At 50.0% G+C, this 22,164-nt stretch overlaps 1 long non-coding RNA gene across 1 annotated transcript; it reads right to left on the reverse strand.

Moving 5' to 3' along the window:
- Window positions 1-14,825: 14,825 nt before the first annotated feature.
- Window positions 14,826-15,670, reverse strand: LOC149345565 (uncharacterized). Its single transcript, XR_016292018.1, has 2 exons — window positions 15,455-15,670; window positions 14,826-14,945 (listed from the first exon to the last, which is right to left on the reverse strand). It is a non-coding gene; the product is annotated as an uncharacterized LOC149345565 (long non-coding RNA).
- Window positions 15,671-22,164: the final 6,494 nt, after the last annotated feature.

A 22,164-nucleotide genomic window follows, 5' to 3' on the forward strand; every position in this document is an offset into this window, starting at 1 on the left:
CCTATTCTTAGGGTGTTCATTGCATGCAGTGCGGTCTAATTTGTGGCAAGTGACCCCGAGGGTGACCCCATTGCTATCAAGCCAATTTCCACATTAAACATCCTGGCGTGTTTGGTGTGTTACTTATTGAGTGTTGACGTTTCTCTCGTAATGACGCCTGAGTATTTGCTCAACGGGATACAGCTTGTTCTTAGGAAGTTAGCGCATTAGGTACGTTCTTACGGTTCTCTTATTCTAAGGTTGTTCCCTACGCTGCTGCCAGAGAAAGCTGCACAGGCCTCAGCCCCGCTCAACACCTGCTCTCCATGCAAATATGTAGAGCAGCAGAGATGGAAGGAAAAAATGCATCACCAGCGAAGTGCCATGAAATATGCCTACGAACCGTGGAAGTACGTCCAGTGGCCCTAGTGGAAGTCGTACACTTGCCAGGATGCGTCCGGAACTCTATGTGCCGGTCAAGGAGTTTGTCTTCTTCGCAAAAGATCTACATTCACTTGATTTTCCAGCGCCTCCAGCCGGAGCAGCGCGGCGCGCCGTGCCAAGCGGCCGCCATTACCCGACGAGCCGAGTTGGTAGCCCGTCTCTCGCTCCTGGTATGACGTCATGCTATAACGTCACTAGCGCCTCCAGCCGGAGCAGCGCGGCGCGCCGTGCCAAGCGGCCGCCTTTACCCGACGAGCCGAGTTGGTAGCCCGTCTCAAGCTCCTGGTATGACGTCATGCTATAACGTCACTAGCGCCTCCAGCCGGAGCAGCGCGGCGCGCCGTGCCAAGCGGCCGCCTTTACCCGACGAGCCGAGTTGGTAGCCCGTCTCAAGCTCCTGGTATGACGTCACGCTATAACGTCACTAGCGCCTCCAGCCGGAGCAGCGCGGCGCGCCGTGCCAAGCGGCCGCCATTACCCGACGAGCCGAGTTGGTAGCCCGTCTCTCGCTCCTGGTATGACGTCACGCTATAACGTCACTAGCGCCTCCAGCCGGAGCAGCGCGGCGCGCCGTGTCAAGCGGCCGCCGTTACCCGACGAGCCGAGTTGGTAGCCAGTCTCTCGCTCCTGGTATGACGTCACGCTATAACGTCACTAGCGCATCTAGCGGGAGGAGCGCGGCGCGCCGTGCCAAGCGGCCGCCGTTACCCGACGAGCCGAGTTGGAAGCCCGTCTCTCGCTCCTGGTATGACGTCACGCTATAACGTCACTAGCGCATCCAGCGGGAGCAGCGCGGCGCGCCGTGCCAAGCGGCCGCCGTTACCCGACGAGCCGAGTTGGTAGCCCGTCTCTCGCTCCTGGTATGACGTCACGCTATAACGTCACTAGCGCATCCAGCGGGAGCAGCGCGGCGCGCCGTGCCAAGCGGCCGCCGTTACCCGACGAGCCGAGTTGGTAGCCCGTCTCTCGCTCCTGGTATGACGTCACGCTATAACGTCACTAGCGCCTCCAGCCGGAGCAGCGCGGCGCGCCGTGCCAAGCGGCCGCCGTTACCCGACGAGCCGAGTTGGTAGCCAGTCTCTCGCTCCTGGTATGACGTCACGCTATAACGTCACTAGTGCCTCCAGCCGGAGCAGCGCGGCGCGCCGTGCCAAGCGGCCGCCGTTACCCGACGAGCCGAGTTGGTAGCCAGTCTCTCGCTCCTGGTATGACGTCACGCTATAACGTCACTAGCGCCTCCAGCCGTAGCAGCGCGGCGCGCCGTGCCAAGCGGCCGCCGTTACCCGACGAGCCGAGTTGGTAGCCCGTCTCTCGCTCCTGGTATGACGTCACGCTATAACGTCACTAGCGCATCTAGCGGGAGGAGCGCGGCGCGCCGTGCCAAGCGGCCGCCGTTACCCGACGAGCCGAGTTGGTAGCCCGTCTCTCGCTCCTGGTATGACGTCACGCTATAACGTCACTAGCGCCTCCAGCCGGAGCAGCGCGGCGCGCCGTGCCAAGCGGCCGCCGTTACCCGACGAGCCGAGTTGGTAGCCAGTCTCTCGCTCCTGGTATGACGTCACGCTATAACGTCACTAGCGCCTCCAGCCGGAGCAGCGCGGCGCGCCGTGCCAAGCGGCCGCCGTTACCCGACGAGCCGAGTTGGTAGCCCGTCTCTCGCTCCTGGTATGACGTCACGCTATAACGTCACTAGCGCATCTAGCGGGAGGAGCGCGGCGCGCCGTGCCAAGCGGCCGCCGTTACCCGACGAGCCGAGTTGGTAGCCTGTCTCTCGCTCCTGGTATGACGTCACGCTATAACGTCACTAGCGCCTCCAGCCGGAGCAGCGCGGCGCGCCGTGTCAAGCGGCCGCCGTTACCCGACGAGCCGAGTTGGTAGCCAGTCTCTCGCTCCTGGTATGACGTCACGCTATAACGTCACTAGCGCATCTAGCCGGAGCAGCGCGGCGCGCCGTGCCAAGCGGCCGCCATTACCCGACGAGCCGAGTTGGTAGCCAGTCTCTCGCTCCTGGTATGACGTCACGCTATAACGTCACTAGCGCCTCCAGCCGGAGCAGCGCGGCGCGCCGTGCCAAGCGGCCGCCATTACCCGACGAGCCGAGTTGGTAGCCAGTCTCTCGCTCCTGGTATGACGTCACGCTATAACGTCACTAGCGCCTCCAGCCGGAGCAGCGCGGCGCGCCGTGTCAAGCGGCCGCCGTTACCCGACGAGCCGAGTTGGTAGCCAGTCTCTCGCTCCTGGTATGACGTCACGCTATAACGTCACTAGCGCATCTAGCGGGAGGAGCGCGGCGCGCCGTGCCAAGCGGCCGCCGTTACCCGACGAGCCGAGTTGGTAGCCAGTCTCTCGCTCCTGGTATGACGTCACGCTATAACGTCACTAGCGCCTCCAGCCGGAGCAGCGCGGCGCGCCGTGCCAAGCGGCCGCCATTACCCGACGAGCCGAGTTGGTAGCCAGTCTCTCGCTCCTGGTATGACGTCACGCTATAACGTCACTAGCGCCTCCAGCCGGAGCAGCGCGGCGCGCCGTGTCAAGCGGCCGCCGTTACCCGACGAGCCGAGTTGGTAGCCAGTCTCTCGCTCCTGGTATGACGTCACGCTATAACGTCACTAGCGCATCTAGCGGGAGGAGCGCGGCGCGCCGTGCCAAGCGGCCGCCGTTACCCGACGAGCCGAGTTGGTAGCTCATCTCTCGCTCCTGGTATGACGTCACTAAGCATGGTATGAAGTAAGGGCTCATTCTAAAGGTCAAACGTGCCAAGTGGCCGCCACTACGCGAAAGGCCGTTCTTGGGAATAGTATTGCTTTCGCTATAAAAGTGGCTTGCAATTTTTTTACTCGCACGAGAGAACGTGATCAACTAATGTTCCTCACCGTCCGTTTCTGAGGTTGAGAGCACGTTCTATGCGGCGCTCGTTTAAGAATTTCCCGTCTGGCCGGTTTACGACATATCGGCCAGACGGGAAGACGCGTGCGAGTCAAAAAATTGCACGCCACGTTTTGAAAAATGTATCGTTATATGGAAAAGCAGGAAAAGGATAACGCGTGAAATCATCAAAGCTGAAGAGATAAATAGTTAGGTCGCACGTTTGTAAGCGCACCCTCCATTTTCCTTTGCGATAAATAACTTGCATTTGGCCGCACACTGTTAGCACAAATGATTACATGTATTTCTTCTGACGTATAAATACGCTGCTCAAGAATGTAAAATCGTTGCAAGTTAGCGCCCGTGATGTTCGTTTCCCTTCTTTGTGTTTTCATCTTCTGCTGTGCTACAGTGTTTTTCAAGACTATGAACAAACAAGCCGACAAAGCCACACTACTGCACAAAGTTTCGTTATCAATGGATTTGAGTAAAACGAGTTTTTGGGGCTAATTGGTCGAATTCTTGTACCACAACTGCAACGAAGAAACACGATCACATAGGGAAGAAAGTTCAAGAAACACATAACACACGGGCGAACGCAGCGTTCGCCCATGTGTTGTGTGTTTCTTCCCTATGTGATCGTGTTCCTTCGCTGCAGTTATGATAAAAGACTGCCAAGGGATGTTTGCGGTATGCATGATAAATTTTGATCCTCGAAACATCCAAGTACGTACAAAACTGCGGACATCCTCATGACAAAAATTTGGTTGAGATGCGCACTCAAACGTACTTAAAACACCCTGCTTGGGATGTGGACGTTTGGACCAGATGATGACGTCCTCAGCACCTCTAGTATTGCCAGTGTTCATTGTGAGAGAGAGCCTTCGCAGGAACGAAAAAAAACTGGATGGGACACTTAAGCTCCGCCTTAAGGGTACGACATGACAGCTTAATGGGTTATGTCCTTATATGAAGAATCTGCCATCCTCTACTTGACATTCACAGATCCCTGGGAGTCCTCGTACCCCTCCTGGCGCAGTGGTGCAGCGGTCAAGAGATGCCCTGCAATGGCACATGCTGCCACCGGTGGGGCAACCCGTGTTGCTCTCTTTAAGCGACCATGCAATCATTTATCCGACTGCCACGGTGGGCAGTTCGCTCACAATCCGGTGGGCAGGTGACGCCGCAAGGTCACGCGCCCTGGGTGGCTCGGCTGCCTCCTAAGTTGCTGCTCCACGGGATTTTTCGTCCATTTCTCGCTCTCGGTGAACGACGGCGATGCCAGATTTTCTGCGACATGAACTCCTTAACACCGTCGCGTTAAAAATGCTAGCCCAGTCTGCATAAATGAGTTGCACCCCTCCTAACAGCAGCGAAGAGGAAGAATTAATGTGCGTATGATACACTCGTGTGTGCCATGTTTACTGAGGAGTATATTTATTGAAAAAATTTGAACAATTCCTGTATATTGTCTAATTTAAATCATTCTGCTATTCTACTTAGTTTTTTTTTCCCGCACATATACCTCCTTGGCATTCACCACCGTACCTTGGCCAGTCCCCCCGCTTGCGTGTGTGCTATGTTCACTATGGAGAAGAAGAAGAAGAAGCCGCGCATTCCCGAAGAGAAAATAGTGTTCTGTGGCTAATCTAGCGTCGGATAATCCGGGATTATGAACCTGTTCAAGATGCGACGCCGCAAGTCGGTGAACATAACATGCAAGACAACCTCGGACAAGTCCTCGGCCAAGCTGCGTCTGTCCAAACTGCCACCCGACAGGCTGGAGTCGCCCAAGGGGAAGCAGCCGAGTCAGGACACGGCTCGCGACGTCGAAGACATTTGCTTCTCCGCCGACGTCAGCCTCATCTCGATGCAGGACGAACACCGAACGTTTAGCGACAAAGAATGTCGACCAGTAAGCCAGCGACAAACCAGCGCTCCTTCTCCAGCAAGCGGCTACAAAATCGACCGCGTTGTGACTGACCTTCCGGGACTTCGGTGCCGGGCGAAAGATACCAATGAAGGCAAGCTGTCCACCCGGCGAAGTTGCCGTCGAGGCCGTCAAGACAACGTGATCACCCACGAGGGCCTGACCAAGGCTCCTTCAGCGCCAGCCCTGCACCAGCCCCCTGCCCGAGGTGTTCAACGACTCGGACATAACAGCGTCGCCTTCCAACTCCAGCCCCGACATTGCGCCGTATACGGAACCGTGGTTTCGATCAAGTCCAGGATTTCGAGACTCGAAGGCTCCTCGGTGCCTTCTTGCGATGCCATTTCCTTGCGATGTCAGGAACTCCCAAAGGAGTCCTCCCTGCACGACTGTATAATGTCATGGCCAATTGTGATTCTCAAACTTGTACTCTGTATGCGCTGCCCAATAGTTTGCGTAAAACCTCCCTGGAGGAGCGCCGTAACGTGTACGATGCGGCCAACTTTTTGAAAGATGTGTCGTTACAGGGAAAAGCAGGAAAATGATAACGTGTGAGATCATGGAAGCTGAAAAGATAAAAAGTTTAGGTCACACGTTTGTAAGCACACCTTCCATTTTCCTCTGCGGTAAAGAAACTTGCATTTCTGAGTAATCAACACTGTTAGCACAAATGATTGCGTGTATTTTTTCTGGCGTATAAATATGCTCCTCGTGGAGAATAAACGCTGTTGGAAGTTAGCACCTGTGGTGTTCGCTTCTGTTCTTTGTGTTTTCGTCTTCTGCTGCGCTACAGTGTTTCTCAAGTCTATGAACCAACAACAAGGCCTCGGCCTTCCTGCTCGGTTAATGGCTTGAATGATGGTGATACGGGATGGGTACGAGGTGCGTACGCGTATACCGCGATTAATGGCGCTGCTCAGTGAGGGCAACACACCCGCTCAGCTCAGCGTTGAGGAAAGCGCCTGAGAACTTTGCAGATCTTAGCGTAATGTGAGGGCTGTGCGGTGGCCCTGAGACCTTGCACGATCCAAACTCGCTCGCATAATAAAGTTTTCCATCCATCCATCGAAGAGAGGAAACTATTGCCTTGTACTTCGTCTTGGTGGAAGGGGGATATGGTCACATTTATATTTTGTACCACGGTTTTGAGGAAAGGTGCTACGAGTTTCGACAAAAAAAAAATGGAAAGGAACACTCGGTGCTATTGAAATTATTCAGTGCAAAAAAAAATTGCTACTGGAGGCCCAGTAATGATGAATACGGCCATCTTTCTATTTTTTCTCAAGAAACACATGCGCTTGTCAAGTGAGGTAATGTGGTCACTGTCGCTATAAAATATTTCAATTACAAAAATTTCATCTCTCCTTGGGTAGCTTTTAAGTGTACCAATGTGGTGAATTCATCAGAGTGAACTGTCTCCAACTTTTTCATATGCAACAATTAGCAACTTTGGCCGACTTCGGATGCGTGCAAGTAATGTCAAGAATTCGAATTTATACTAAGTACTACAATACTATTAACTAGTTCGCATCAAAGTGCCTAGCTAGCAGCCAAAATAAAAATTGACGGTATTTAGAAAACAAAAAAAAATGATTCGACGACAGATAAATTTATGAGCCTAAAAAGTTGCCTAACGCTGCGAAAATTTAGACGGTTCTCTGCAGCCGCTTATCATTTTGTTTCTGGCTCTAATCACCAAGACAGCTGGATGAGCAGCAGTAGCAAAAACTGGGGGAACTCCGTATAATGGGTATGGCGCGATAGCGTAGATGCGTCTCCTCAGCGGCCTGGATTCGTTTTTGTATATCACTTCGCAGACACGAACACCGCTCTTTATTTTATTTTTCTTTTTTTCTCATTTACCACACGAAACACACGGCCCCAAGTCGAACGAACGTTGCCCACTGGTCGAGAATTGCTCCGGGACCGTATCTTGATGACGCCAACAATATTAAAGCGCAGTTACAACAGTTTAGCGCAGAAAAATATCATGGTTCTTAGATTAGGTCACGAACACAGATGAAAGGCAGGCTGCTATATCTAAGGAGGTTTTATTAATTCTTCGCGGAGGCGATACGTACACTGGCACGTCAGGTATACTTGGGGCTCAATTTAATGAAGAAAAGGTAGAAACAGCGCTAAATTTAACACAAACGGGCGCCTTTTCCGTTAAAATAAAATATTAAATCGGTTTTTGAGGAAAGGAAACCGCACAGTATCTGTCTCGCATATCTCGGCGGACACCTGAACCGCGCCGTAAGGGAAGGGAGGAATAAGGTGGGAGTGTAAGAAAGAGAGAAAGAGGTCCCCTAGTGGAGGTCTCCGGAATCATTTCGACCACCTGGGGATCTCTTACGTGCACTGACAGCGCACAGCACACGGGGTGGGTGGGTGGTGAAAACATTTATTAAACATAGGGAGAGGTGTTGGGGGTCGTGACTTGAAGGGTCACTCCCTTACAACCACTAGGTGGGATGCCTAGTCAGGTACCCCATTGGCGTTTGCCGCAGCCCGGGCGCGCTGCGTTAAGGCCCTTTGGGCCTCGAGGGTGCAGCAACCGGACAGGGTCGCCTCCCAGTCCTCTCGGGTGGGGTTTGGGATAGGGGGTAGGGATGGGTTCTGCTGGCATGCCCACACCATGTGGTAAGTGTCAGACACCTCCCCGCAGTGTGAGCACCGCCCGTCGAATTGAGGATCGAAATGTTGCAGAGTTGCCGGGCACAACATCGTGTTGGTGAGCAGAGCAGGCGCAGGAGTACCCGCTCGTTGACCTTCCCCAGCCCTTTGCACGGGGTGGGAAGAGTTTGGTGCGTGGATTTGTAATACTCGCATATTTCTTTAAAAGTATAAATCGGATTGAAATCAGTGTCCTGGTCGGCGTCGGGTCCCGTGGGAAATGCCCGGAGAGAGAGCGCGCGGGCGGCGGCGTCGGCTGCCTCATTTCCGTGGACGCCTTGGTGACCTGGAGCCCAAACGAGAGATCGGTGCGCGGGATCCGAGTCTCGGCTACAGTTCTGGTAAATGCGATAAGCTAGGGGAGTAACCCACCCTTGCGTGACGTTACGGCAAGCCCCTCGCGAGTCGGTGATTATGTATTTGGAGGAGGTGTGAGAGGCTGCCAAAGCGATGGCAACCTCTTCTGCGTGAATTGCTGACTGGGCCTGCACACGGGCGCCTCTTGCGTTCCGCCTCCATCGAAGCGCGGCCGCCGCGGTTGGGTTGGAACCCGGGTACTCTGGCTCGGCAGACGAGCGCCTTAACCACTGAGCCACAGCAGCGGGAACAGCTCTTTGGCGCCCGTTCCTGCGTTTCGCGGCGTCGCCGTTGTCCCTCGTAACCAGCTCCGCAGCCGGGGCAGCGCGCTGCTCTCTAGCTGCGCGCGTTCCTGGCGCCATTTCTTCTGCACGCCCTAGCCGAAACGCATAGCCGCTGCCGTTCGCCATTGCGAACCGCCTGCCTATATAAGTAGTTTATTCTATGCCTGCTTTTTTCTGAGCCATAAGCGAGGCAGCCGATAGAAGTCCTTCATGAAAACCTCGCGAAATACTTGCATAGACCTCGTCATGGAGAAACAGGCATTGGTGCAGCAAGTCGAGCATATATCCATCTATACCCCGACCACAAAGCTTCCTTCATGACTGTCAAGAACTGTTAGTGGAGTTTTCCTTGAAGAAGGAATATGTGTGAAAAATAAGTTGTCTGTAATTGCTCATATATGTCTTGCTCGAATTCTTTGCCTCATGTCTATCGAAAAGCGGAAACAGCTGATGAGCTGCGCTCAGATTTGGCATGCGGAAGTAACGTAACCGTGGTAATTTTTTATTCTAAATGTCTCATGACGGCACATACCTAGTGACATCACAGGGGACCGATTTCCGCCGACACATTTTGCGGACACTTCCACCGTCAACATAGCCATGTGATGCTTTCGCATTAAAACGCCAGCTATAGCAACAAAATATGCTAAGGAATCGAGATAACGTTTGCCTACGCCAGGAAAAGGGGGAGCTCTGAGGCCGGACGGGACGAGATGCGAAAGAACGTTCCTCCCCACGAGGCCTCGACCCGCTGGCGGAGAGCGGAGCGCTGCTCCTGAACGTCGGTTCCCAAACCGAAGAGTTCCCAAGATGAAAAGAGCTGTCGTCCCCCGCGTGCAATCACGTCATCCGTGTCGCTGAGACGCCGGCGCCCTCCCTTATTAGTTAAGGTAACTAAGCTAGGGAGGGCGGATCGCGGGAAAGCCAACCACAAAGGAACAGGGGGCAGGTCCCCACAATGTCCGGATTCGATACGGTAGTACGGATCTTATTCGGGAGTCCATCAGACATCGCTGGCCGTAGTTTCATTGGCAATGGCAATAACAGCAGTTATTTCTCCATTTAAAGACACTGCTTTATCGAGTGGCGTGTCGTGTGCCGGAGATGCCTGCTATGTGCCCCTTGGATTGAGACTTTTTTTTTCGTGTGTACTCATCAGCCTTTCACTGTTTTGTGTCCCGCAGGAGTGTGCTTCTGGCTCAGCACACAATTCTGCTCAACACACAGTCACAAAGAGGCAGATTAGGCATCTGAAACAGCCACTGCCATCCGGCTCTGACAGGATCGGAAGTTATGGGCCTCGCGATACTGCGGCGGAAACAAAGCGGCGCATTTCAGTTCAGAAAAATAAGTTCTTATTGAAATGAATATTTATCTTCTGCGGATGACCGCGCCTATGCGGGACAAATGCGCAGTCCTGAAAGAGTGAATCCGCAGGACATTCACTGCCTCGCTGCCGGCGACGTCCAAAAGCCGATATCCTTATGACATCCGTTTGTTCACAAAAGGTAAACCGTGATTACTGCCTAGAAAATCCATCCGGCAGACGTTCCGTCAACATCTAATCTGAACCGTGGGCGTTCGGATCTAAACGGGATGTCCGGAAGAGCAAGTTGCTGGGCTAGTTGGTGCTGTTGCATCGTGGTGGAGCAGCGCAAAGGACGGGACACAAGAAACAAGGAAAGACGTACACAGGCGCTGACTATCAACTGAATTTTTATTGCGAAATACAGAGAATATATAGCGATCATGAGGGGGTGGAACATAGATAAAAGGTCCGGAGGATATTCGTGGAAGACACCGCTTCTTGGAAAGCAGAATTCAAGCTGTTGCAAGTCTTAATGCTATTGCAAATCGCTCGGCTGGCTCCAAGGGCTCTCTTACAACGTGCTGCCGTGTCAGGTCCGGGGAAACAAAGCTGAGAACCTCATCAAACAGCTGTGGAGTCATTCTGAAGAACTTAAAAAACAGATCATGGTCGCCGTCAAGCATGCAACGCATCGGTCGAGAAAAAAATACGCCCTCTGTTAGGCCAACAAGCAACAACTGAGAGCACGATTAGAACACCTAGTAATATGTTGTTACATTAGCTTTTGTGGATGGTTCCCGAGACCGCATGAAGCATTTGTTTGAGTATATTACTTATGCCAGTGGAGGTGTCTCGGTGCCTTTCACAGCTGAATCTTGTCGACATTGGTGCTGTGGTGCCAGCTTTACTACTTAGTAGTTGAATCTCGGCAGCAAAGGTACTGTGGTGCTGTGTGAGCAGCGCAGGAGCACTTAGTTTTGCACAGAATTTCTTTCCCTGGCACTGTTATGTAATACTACTTGGTTGGTTTGTTTTAGGTTTATGGGGGTTTAACATCCCAAGACGACTCAGGCTGTGAGGGACGCCGTAGTGAAGGGCTCCGGAAATTTTGACAAACTGCCTCTTAGCAATGATTGGCTAATGTGATGCAAAATTCTTGTCTCATTTAGAAAACCTATATCGGCAAAGGAGAACTTTGGAGTCTACTGTATCAGCACGGTTCCATGCAGAGGAAAGCAAGGCTAAACAATAATAGGGCCCAAATGCAACTAATGGTTTTTAGGCTGCTTGGTGCGATGGATTTCATTCACACCAATAACAGGCACACTCCTACGAAAAAAGAGTGCCGTGGCTCTGAAGCCCCTGCCACACGGCTCCAGATGACAAGAGCTGCCTGCCACCTACCATCGTTGCTACATGGAACCACAACCTGACGTGACTGACAGCTGACAGAATGAGGAGAGAGGAATCGCACTCCTCCTCTTGTAGATGAGAGATGGGAGAGAGGAGACTCAAATATAATGAAAAACTTGCTGACAGCTAAAAGCTCAACATCCTGCATCTAAGAAATCAGACCGATACTCGGCCTCCGACATCACGGAAGTACTGTGTTAAGACAAAAAGGCTACGAATGAAGACAAAACCGGAAGAGAGGACGAAAGCTCAGGGTACATAGGCACATAGACTCAAAAAAGCTACACTTACATAAAAAAAAAAGCAGTTCGGTATATCGCTAATGTGTCTTTTTTGCATCACTCGGCCCCCCTTTTCGAGAAATATAATGTTCTCCCAGTGTTTTGCCTATATAACTATAGGTTAATGCAATATTTTGTGAAAGAAAAAAGTAATTTTTTAATATCTTTAGCCCAACTACAAGAAAACGCCAGACCTCGCCTTACGAGGCACAAGGAAAAATGGCTTGTACCTACACCTCGCACCTCATACCATACGCAATCTTTGAAATATATTACTCCCACATTACTCAACAGTTTAGAGTCGTCGAATTTCGATCCAGCATACGAACCTAAACATACCATCAGTCTGTTCTGTCGGCAGAAATTACTATAGTTGTCTTAGATCTTGTAATGTGAGACGTTTTCTGCGCTGTAAATATTGTACCCATGTCCCTTGTAGAAATTTACTGTTGCTTCATTTTGTTACATACTGTGTCCAGAATGTCCAACACATTGACTTCATCTTTTTTTTCTTTGTTTTTCTTTTTTTTTCTGTGCATGAAGCGTTACAAACTGTCGTTGCCTTGCAATGCTGAATTTGTATTTATTTCTTGCGCTTGAACTATATTGCCTTTGTAATATGTATCTGTATTTATTTTTCCTTTGTTATGGTGATGATGTTTCCGACACGCTGCAATGCCACCATGTAGGGGGCCGGGGCCCCTGTCAAGCTGTTTTTACAGCTTTTAGCCCCAGCTCCTACCTTTTCGAAAGGAAAGGAAATAAAGATGAAATGAAATGAAAATAAGGTCTTACATAATCACAACTTTTTGTCTCGTCTCATAAACAGTATTGATCGCCTGTATTCATAGTATTCATAGCATTTTTAGCTTTGAGCACTCTGTCCAGAGGTAACAATGCAACTACTGCTAAAATTCAGTCCGCACTTAAAGGTACACACCATCCCTAAACGTGCCGATATTTACTGCTCCGTGGTTTTCTTTTTCCAGCTGGTGAAAGTGTTCTATGCTGGTGCAACTGAAGCCATTTTTATTATGTCTGGTCGGAAATGCAGTAGTTTTTGTTCCCTCTCGGCGGAATCACTCTAGCCGCAGCCTACAATCCGAGTTTTTCTAATACTCTGCATTTAGGTTTTCCACTCAAAGGAATGAAGGTATACTTACCGCTGTGTGATAGAGGCCTTCCTGCCTGCGCGCAGCAAACACAGGCCGCACCCACCAGCGTGGTCGTCTTCGCTGGAGCCGCTTCTGCCTCTTCCCCATAATGAGAAGAGCTGCTGCTCTTACCATGAGCGACGAGCTATAGTAGGATACAACTTACAAAAATAGCAGTTGCTAACACTGGGCCGCGGTCCGCGGCGTCTTGTATTACTCCGCTGGCGAATCGCAACTGTAAACGAAATCAATTTTTTAATGCTTGACTATATCAAACAATCCACGTATCAAAACTGAAGAGCTCATAACTTTTTTCTTGTGCTAGGCTTCTTGTTTACGTAACAAGCAAGGTTTCAGCCACAGACTACGTTTTCGTCGTGGAGGAATTCTGCGCGCGGAGGCTGAATGTGGGCGGAGCTTCACTGCAGACATAAGTTGTATCCGACTATAGCAGAAACACAGGCGACCTCAAAATTCGCGGGAAAGCTTTTCCGCGGAATTTAATGTCGATGGCGCTGCAGATTATGACGAATACTTGGAAATAAGTGACGGAGGATGTGTTTCTTTGTTTCAAAAACTAATACGCGAACTAACGTTCAGTTCACTGAATCAATGACTTGTCTTTTTTCTTTCTAAAGGTCAAGACTTCAAGTAGCAGTCGGATTGTTTCGTTTGGTTTCAGCGTAAGGAGTCTCGCAACAATGCAGCAACGCGAGCTGAGCGCGAGCCGCGCGAGCACCAGCGACAGGCCATCGAGTTAGAGATGGGCAAAACGGCTCACTTCAGTGAGCGGCTCAGAGCGGCTCCGCTCACTGAAGTGAGCCGGCTCAATTGAGCGGCTCACCGGCTCACTTGAATCTGCAACAGTGAGCCGGATCTTTTGAGTGAGCCGTGCTTCTTTTGGAGAGAGGAAGCCGGCTCTCTCTCGCTCTTACTGAGCCGTGGACGGTAGACAACCCTGAACCGTTCCGCCGGAGCCGGGTCTTCTGCCGAATGCAACTGCTCTCCCACCCTTCCTGGCAAGAGTCGCAAACACCCCCTAACCTTCGGTCTTTTTAACCGCTCTTTTTAGAGAACGAGTGAGCCGTGGCGTCGTACGTGGTTCAGTTAAAGTGAGCGGCGGTTCTTCTGGAGAGCCGGCTCTCTCTCGTTCAGTGAGCTGTACCGAACAGACGCGTCTTCTCGCCTTCGGCTGTCTTTTGAACCGCTCTCTTTAGAGAACGAGTGAGCCGTGGCTGAGTAAAAGTGAGCGGCGGTTCTTCTGTGTGCGGCGGTTCTTCTGGAGAGCCGGCTCTCTCTCGTTCAGTGAGCCGTACCGCACCGTTCCCTTCGGAGCCGTCTTCTCGCAAAGCATTGTCAAAGAATGGCGCCGTTCGTTGACCGCTGCTGTTCGAACGCTGTCTCACGACTCTCACTGATATTGCATCGTGTGTTGATGCAACACTTCGAAGTCCTTTTTCTTCGAAGGAATTAGTGAAAATACCTATCGTTATAATTCACTATAATTGATTAACTAATCACTGCATACAATAATCAAATTTGGATTCGGGGTTACATTTTGTCCCCTGTATCTGATGCTACCATTAATTTTTTCCTATCCTGATTAGTAGGCGCGTTATTCGTGGAAGACAGCGTTACACCGCACGTGACTTTAGCCGCGAGTATCAGCCAAATGAGGTTTTCGCCTTAAAAACGCGGGTGCCAGCGGCAGTGCACACGAGGAAACAGCTGAAGGCGAGGGGGTGGTTGCGAAGGAAGGGATTGCTTTCTCGCAATGCTCAATAGATGGCGCGCAAATCGCACCCTGGAGCAGACCCGGCTCTGACGGAACGGTTAGGCACGGTCAGCACGGCTCACTGAACGAGAGAGAACCGGTTCTCCAAAAGAACCGCCGCTCCCCAAGCAACCAGCGATATCCATCGGCCGGCCGTTGGCCGCCCGTTTCGGACGTCCGCGAACAGCCGGTGGACGTCCGTCGGCCGTCCTATAGGCGTCCAAAGGGACATGTTTGTCCGGCCAACGGACATCGATTTCGGACGTCCGTTCCCGGATCTTTCTCGGATGTTTGCATATATGGCACATGCATACTTTTTTCGTGTCCGCGGGGCAATAAAATGAAAAAGCAATTGAAAGTACAGTGAGAATATTTTATTGTGACTACATCAGCACAGGACTGAGTTCTCAATAAGACGTAAAACTTCGAGCGCACACCCATCTTCCTACTTCCATGATGAAGCGGAAGCGAACAGCTTTCTGCAAAAAATGAAAAGAAAAAGGTTACTCAAGCCCACGCCAAATCTAAGACCATGACAAATTCAAAAAATGCTTGGCAACTTTGTTATTATTCACGTTAATGAAGCTAATGAAGCCCAAGATAACACAGCGGCGACAGACGCACCGACACAGTCATCATCCTTGACACCAGAAGGTATTCTATGCCTGCAAGAGGCCAAGAGCTAGGAAATTGAGCATTTTTCATGATGGCACCCGCCCTACAACCCACCTGTTACATGCAGTCTCTAATTTCAGACTTCTGCCCTCCTTTCCCTAGACTCAAGCAATAACCAGTGTCAGGACTGCTGACAAAAAGATTATGCCTGCGCCACATTGCAAGAGATCATGATAAGTAGCACAAGTCTCAACCCATCTGTAGCCCACACCACAGTATAGCCATAACATAACTCCAACTCTCCCGCGAGAGAATGTTACAGATCCTGCTCCATTGTCATAAAAGTAATTCCCAAGCAGTGTACTGTACTTACCTCCGTAGGCAATCACACTAGGCCTTCTTTCATCCGAAGTCGGTGTAGTACGATATTCCAACGTTCCAGGAGGGCTTCAGGCGCTTGCCGCATCCTTCGAATTGTTCAAGTTACACACCACTTTCGTCCGCAGACTAAAAAAAGCCACATATTCTAGTAACAGAGCTCAAAAGGGTCACCACGCTTCGCAGCAGCATACTGACAACGCCGCCATTAAGCCGCTGCACTCTGTGGCTGATGGATTGGATTGGGCTGACTACAAGTTGCATTTATGATGATGATGATAGCGGAGTTCGGCGGGAGTTTTGAATTTACAAGTGGTTTCAATCGCGTTTCACCACGGCGGACACGATGTCGCTACTGATTTTTAGATGTAAATTAGTAAGTGATTTACTGTAAAATTGTACAGCACTCGCTCCTACCCTTAAATAAATTTAGTTCAGCAGTGGCCCTTGCACTGCAAGTGTAGGACTAGGGAATTGCGCGAATTTACAAAAGTCCTCAAGTCAAACCCTGCAGCTCATAGAAATAATTTCTCCAAAGCAGATATGCAGATATTGACGCAATTTCGCACACATTAGCCAATAAAACTGACAAAATTTCCTTCGCGAATAAAATTTTCTAGGTTAAAAAAGCGAACTCTACAGTATACATACTCGAACGGCGCGAATTTTCTGTGTGAAAAATTAGAAAAAAACTCTATACTCATATCCTGATAATATACTCCACCGTACATCCCTCGGACGTACACCTTGTCTCTAATGCGGATATACAAAAGCGGATACTGTCCGTACGTCCGGCAGATGTACGAATACGGATATCCGAAATCGGATTGTGTTCGTACGTCCGATGGACGTCCGATCTCGGCAAAAGACGTTCGGATCTAGCTCGTACGTCCGACGGATATCTGTGGTTGCTTGGGTCACTTTACTGAGCCACCGCTCACTCGCTCTCCAAAAAAGAGCCGCTCAAAAGATCCGGCTCGCTCCTGAGCGAACCATCTCTACATCGAGTTGTGCACGTTTTCCGACGCTTGTAGGCTGTCGAGGCGCCGCGTAGGCGCTGCGCTGGTGCGCCTCGAATGTGTCCATGGAGATGGGCCTTAACGTTCCAAAGCGACTCGGGCTATGAGGGACGCCGTGGTGAAGGGCTACAGAAATTTCTACCATTCTTTGACGTGCACCGACATTGCACAGTACACGGGTCTTTAGCATTGGTAAATTGGCTTTTGAGGAAAGGAAATGGCGCAGTATCTGCCTCACATATCTCGGGGGACACCTGAACCGTGCCGTAAGGGAAGGGAGGAAGCTAGGAGTGAAAGAAGAAAGAGGGAAAGAGGTGCCGTAGTGGAGGTCTCCGGAATAATTTCGACCACCTGGGGATCTTTAACGTGCACTGACATCGCACAGCACACGGGCGCCTCTTTCGTTTCGCCTCCATCGAAATGCGACAGCCGCGGCCGGGATCGAACTCGCGTCTTTCGTGTCAGCAGCCATAACCACTGAGCCACCGCGGCGGCTACATCTTGTGGATAAGGCGGATTGCAAAGCATGATCAATGACAGACAGATGGTGTGTCTCAAAATTAATACGTAGAGAACCAAAGCAATGTTCAACAGTCTCGCAAGGGAAAGCAGGTAGCGAGGCTCTGGAAGTGGTTAGGGAATACGTCTAGTTAGGGCAGGTAGTGACCGCAGATCCAGATCAGGAGAGGGAAATAACTAGAATAACAACGGGGTTGAGCGTGTTTGGTCACTTCTCTGAGATCATGAATGGCAGTTCACCAATATCCCACAAGAACAAGTATTATAACATCTGTATCTTACTGGTGTTCACCTACGGCTGAAACGTGGAGGCTAACAAAAAGAGTTCAGCTTAAACTAAGGACAACGCAGCGAGCTATGAAAAGAAAAATAGGTGTAAAGATAAGGTACACAAAGCGAGCACATTGGGTCAGAGAAAAACGTGGCTTAATTACATCGTTGTCAAAATCAAGGAGAAATAGGTGCAAGGTGTGTAATGCTAAGGCAAAAAAACCAATTAATGGTCATTAAGGGTAACAAACTAGATATCGAAGAAGGCAAACATAGCAGTGGGCGGCATAAAGTTCCGGCTCGCTCGCCTTTATAATAAAGGAGCTTTATGGTGCCTGTGTGACAGGGGTAAGAAGTTTGCGGGAATACGGTGGCCGCAACTGGCAAAGTACAGTGTTAATTGGAGAGACATGCGAGAGGCCTTTGCCCTGCAGTGGACATAGTCAGGCTGATGATGATGATGGATGTTTCGCAGCCAGACAAATGAGGGGGTTTTGTTGTAATGGCCATGGCTCCCATTAAAAAGAATCTCAAACCCATCCAGTTTCACGCAGCTAAAAAGTAAATCGGTGTTACTTGTCTCGTTAAAGCGGTTTCCGAGAAAGGCATGACATGGCAGGTGCACGCTCTGCCTGTGTGGCAACTTGAAATGCCTGGTGGGAGCTTCCAGGTTTGCAGTTGATTTGCAGGTTTGCCCATCCCGTCTTCAGTGTTACTTCTTTGTTCCATGTAGATTTTGCATTGCTCTCTTATGACTCAAGTGTGAACCAACTGGCTCAAACAGAAATTTCAGTCACAAACTTGTTTTCCCACCAGCACTGTAGACAGCAGACCGTCTGTAGAATCACTGGATGAAGTATTGAGAGTACTGCGAAGGTCCTAGTTGTGCTGGCAAACAGTGACCGCAGCCGTCCACAGGGATTTCAAGAGGCCGGATACAAACCATTGGGCGCACCTGCTTCTGAGCCAAAACGCAAAACGGGCGGATGCAATTACTTCAGTGGTTATGTTTGCCAACTTTTGTTATCTTGGGAGTTTAGCTGCTGCTTATAGAACAGCAGAAGCTGCCAGTTGTGCCAGGTAAGCTTGTACGGAACCCTCAGGGTCGGGACATAGACAACGCAGATTATGCCAGCCCATTGACTGCCGATATTTCAAAATCAGTAACTGGAGCATTGTTAATAAGTCTTACTTTTTTCTACTATACATTTTAACCTATGTTAAGTTCTTAGGGCATTGCATCCTTTAAAGATTCCAGAAATAGGCAGAATTCATGATTCGGATTCAGCCTCGAGTAATTTTCTTGCTTGACACGGCTGGTGGCGAGCTGATGCGTGTTACTTCGATGCGGGCTCAGTACAAGAAGAAAAAATAGTGATAAAAAATATTGGCATCATAAAAAATATATTCACATGATAGGCTTTCTTCCATGAGCTTTGTTCCTCGTGTAACTGAGCCACGCAACTTTGCTGGAGTTCGTGGCAAACTACTTTCTGCGACTTTTCGAGGCTCAGTAATCATTTTTCAACTTTTTTTCTTTTCTGTCGTGCACAGTGACATCCACTGCAGATGTTAAAACAGCACAGGTGCAGGTGCACTGGGAAATGAACAAGTGTCAGTTGCTTGCCTTTCTCCATAACGTTACTTCCATGATCAGGAGTCCCGAAGAGTCCCAAAACGAAGTTGCTGGCGCCTATATAAGAAGTCGTGATAGTACTACTTGCACGGTGCTCGCCATGTGATATACTACAACACAGTGGCACGAAGAGGCACAGCTTGTTGGAGGGAACGAGAGCATCCGTATTATGTCGCATGGCATGCACATCGCAAGCTTGTTAGCTTGGTGCCTGTTCCATTGCGGGTTTAAAGGAGTATATAGACACCTGACTTGTGGGTGTGTGTTCTTTTTTATAATGATGCATAAGGCATTTTATTATGCATAGATTACCACGTGGCATTCCCCTATGACTACTAAATTATTTATAATCGAATTTCTTTCTCCAGCTGTTTCGGTTTGAACAGGTGAACAATGACTGTGACATTAACATGAGCTTATATCAAGTAGTTAAAAAAAACTACTGATGCTATCCATAGTCAGTTTACCGATAGTTTTGCACCGCTACTCTGTGCGTAAAAAGTGATCGAAGAGCGTCGTTAGGAGAAGCTCCACTTGCAGAAGTATGGCCCGCTGTTTCATATATCGAACAAACGATGAAATTGGAGTTTAGTATACTACGCGATTTTCTCATAATTTTATGCAGAATTTTCAAGGGGATAATTTATGCGTTCAATATGTTCAATAATTCGAAATATCCAGGTTTGACAGTACAGGGTAGTTGGGAAGACCATTTACACCTGCATGGGCGTCCGGAGTGGGGGGGGGGGCAAGGGGGTGCGGCCGCACCCCCCTGGAAAATCACTCACTCGAACCGTGAGTGATGGCCGCACGCCAGGGGCGGTGGTGCGCCCAGCCAAAAGGGTAAAAGCAGCCCCGCTCCCACGCTTTGGGTCACATCTGCGAAATGCCGCGTCCGGGCGCGCGTCGTTCCGCCGTTTTCAAACCACGCCATCGTTAGCTCTACTACAGGGCGACCTGTTGCAGACATACAGTGGCACTGGCGAGCATGTGTTTTGAGCCGTCTTGAGATGGGTGTCTGTTTCGATCTCTAGAGAGATAGCGACTCGGAGGCAGACAGTGCACAGGGCATCTTGTTTTCGCCTTCGTCGCTCGCTATAATCAGGATACGTTCGTACGCCGGCCACCGATGAATTCTTCAGGAGGGAAGGACAAATCAGCCGTGTTCACCTCCACTTTGTCGGGCAGCTCAGGGTCAAGCGGATGATGAGTTGGCGCCGCCGCCGCTCGCTGTCTCCTACGATCCACGGGAGAGTGCAGTTCGGTAGAAGCGCGGCTTTCAGAATCTTCGGCAAAGGGGATTAGCTGCTTTTGTTCACGGCGACGCAGTCTCCAGAGGCGCCCCCACACCAGCGTTCCTTGCGTCTTCTCCGAAAACCAGCGCCTTTGGTCAACGCAGCCCGATGGCGCCTGCCTGGCTCGCCTGTCACCTCTGGCTGGGCCTCAAATCACAACAGCGCCCATGTACTGTGCGATGTCAGTGCATGGTAAAGAGACCCAGGTGGTCGACATAATCCGGAACTCTGTACTACTCCGTCCCTCATAGCCTGAGTCGTTTTGGGGCTCTAAACCCCATAACAACACAAAAACGAATTTTCCGACCGGAGTGGCAAGTGTCCCTTCCCCTCAGAAGTTGCGCGGCGTTCCTTTCACCCCCAAAGTGTGCATTCGGGGATATTGTGGCAAGTAAGCCCTTGCACGTGCGCGCGCCTCTGTGTTTGTACTTAGGTGTTTTTAGTGGCCGGTTGTCAACGAAGCTGAGAACAACCAAGACAGCGGACGAGAAAACGACGAGCGGCGAGCAGTGTGTGTGCGGTTGCTCGACTGTGCGGATGCGCGAGCAAGATGGAGCGGGGTGTATGAAGCTGCGAGCGTGCATTTATCTTGTAAATAAGTTTTCGTTGTATATATAGTCATCTTTTGTTTTCAACGTATGCGTTCAACCGTTTTTCCAATCAATATGTATGATGAGTGTGCACCGAGAGTGTGTAATGAAGCACAGAAATGAATTTATCATCCATGTAATTACGCAATTCGCCCAGAAAAATCCGAGGTGCCTACAGTTGCTGTTCAAGGAAGGCTGACTGAGTGACTGTAGTTGCGTGTTTGTGAACATATTGTGCTGTGTGCTGGTCATCAATCCGGGTGAGTCGAGAACCCGTATGCAGCAAGACTGAGCACTCTTCTCCACGAAGTGATAGCATCTTTTTGCATTTTTTATTAATTTTAATTGTTTCTTCGTTGATAAACTCCAATGTATCTCTCCTAGCCGCGCTTTAATTTGCGGTTTGTAATTTTTCTTTCATGTGCGTATTTTACTTATTTTTTATTTATATATAAATAAATAAATTTACTTCGCAAATAGTGCCTTTTTGCTACGAATATACCCCCCCCCCCCCCTGCAAAAAATTCTGCGGACGCCCTTGTACACCTGTCTTCCTAACAGACACAACATCCCATGAATATATGGTGCAAATTTAGGCGATGGTGATACCGCAATAAATGCTTTTGCACCAAGCACAACAAATGAAGTGAGGCCGCACGCAGATTGTGAATGACAGTTCATTCTGACCACAAGGAGACAAGAACTACACTGAAATGGACATCATGAACCTGTCAACAAATGCACTGCCAAGGAGCACGGTCACAATGAGTCAAAAACGGTCCTCTCAATTTCAAAGAGAAGAACGGCACTCACATTACACATCAGCGAGTCCTCGCGCTCTTTTACAAGGCTAGGGACACAAATGACTCGGGCTCGATAAAAAGTAACCACAGTAAATGCGATGAGGCTATATTTCTAAATGTGACCATACTTAACCTAATGAATGGCAGTCGCTGCCTGACGACGGCAATGACGATGAGACAACACATGGGCAATGAAAACACCATACACGAAAAGAAAGGGAAACGCACCGACAGCAGATAAGAACATGCGCTCAAGAGCAGAGAGAGAGAACACAGTCAAGGTATTCAGCATTAATCAAAATGTTCTCACAGTCACAAACAGCAGTGAAAAGTGTCAAAAAATGAGTATGCAACTTCAGCACACCTTCGCTGGAGCTTTAGCACCATGGCCGCACTGTACTTGGCACAGGAACCACTCGTGAGAGACCTGGCTGTCGGGAGCAGCAGTGAAAACACAATTACACTGCTTTCTAAAATGACAAACAGCTGAGCCCCCTTACAATGTCAAATCAAACCTCCCAGCACCAATCTACCTTTGCCACGAAATTTTTAGATGGCTGTGACTGTGCCAGC

The sequence above is a fragment of the Amblyomma mixtum genome, chromosome 4, assembly GCF_055824585.1.
Source record: "Amblyomma mixtum isolate Tamu chromosome 4, ASM5582458v1, whole genome shotgun sequence".
Lineage (NCBI taxonomy): Eukaryota > Metazoa > Arthropoda > Arachnida > Ixodida > Ixodidae > Amblyomma > Amblyomma mixtum.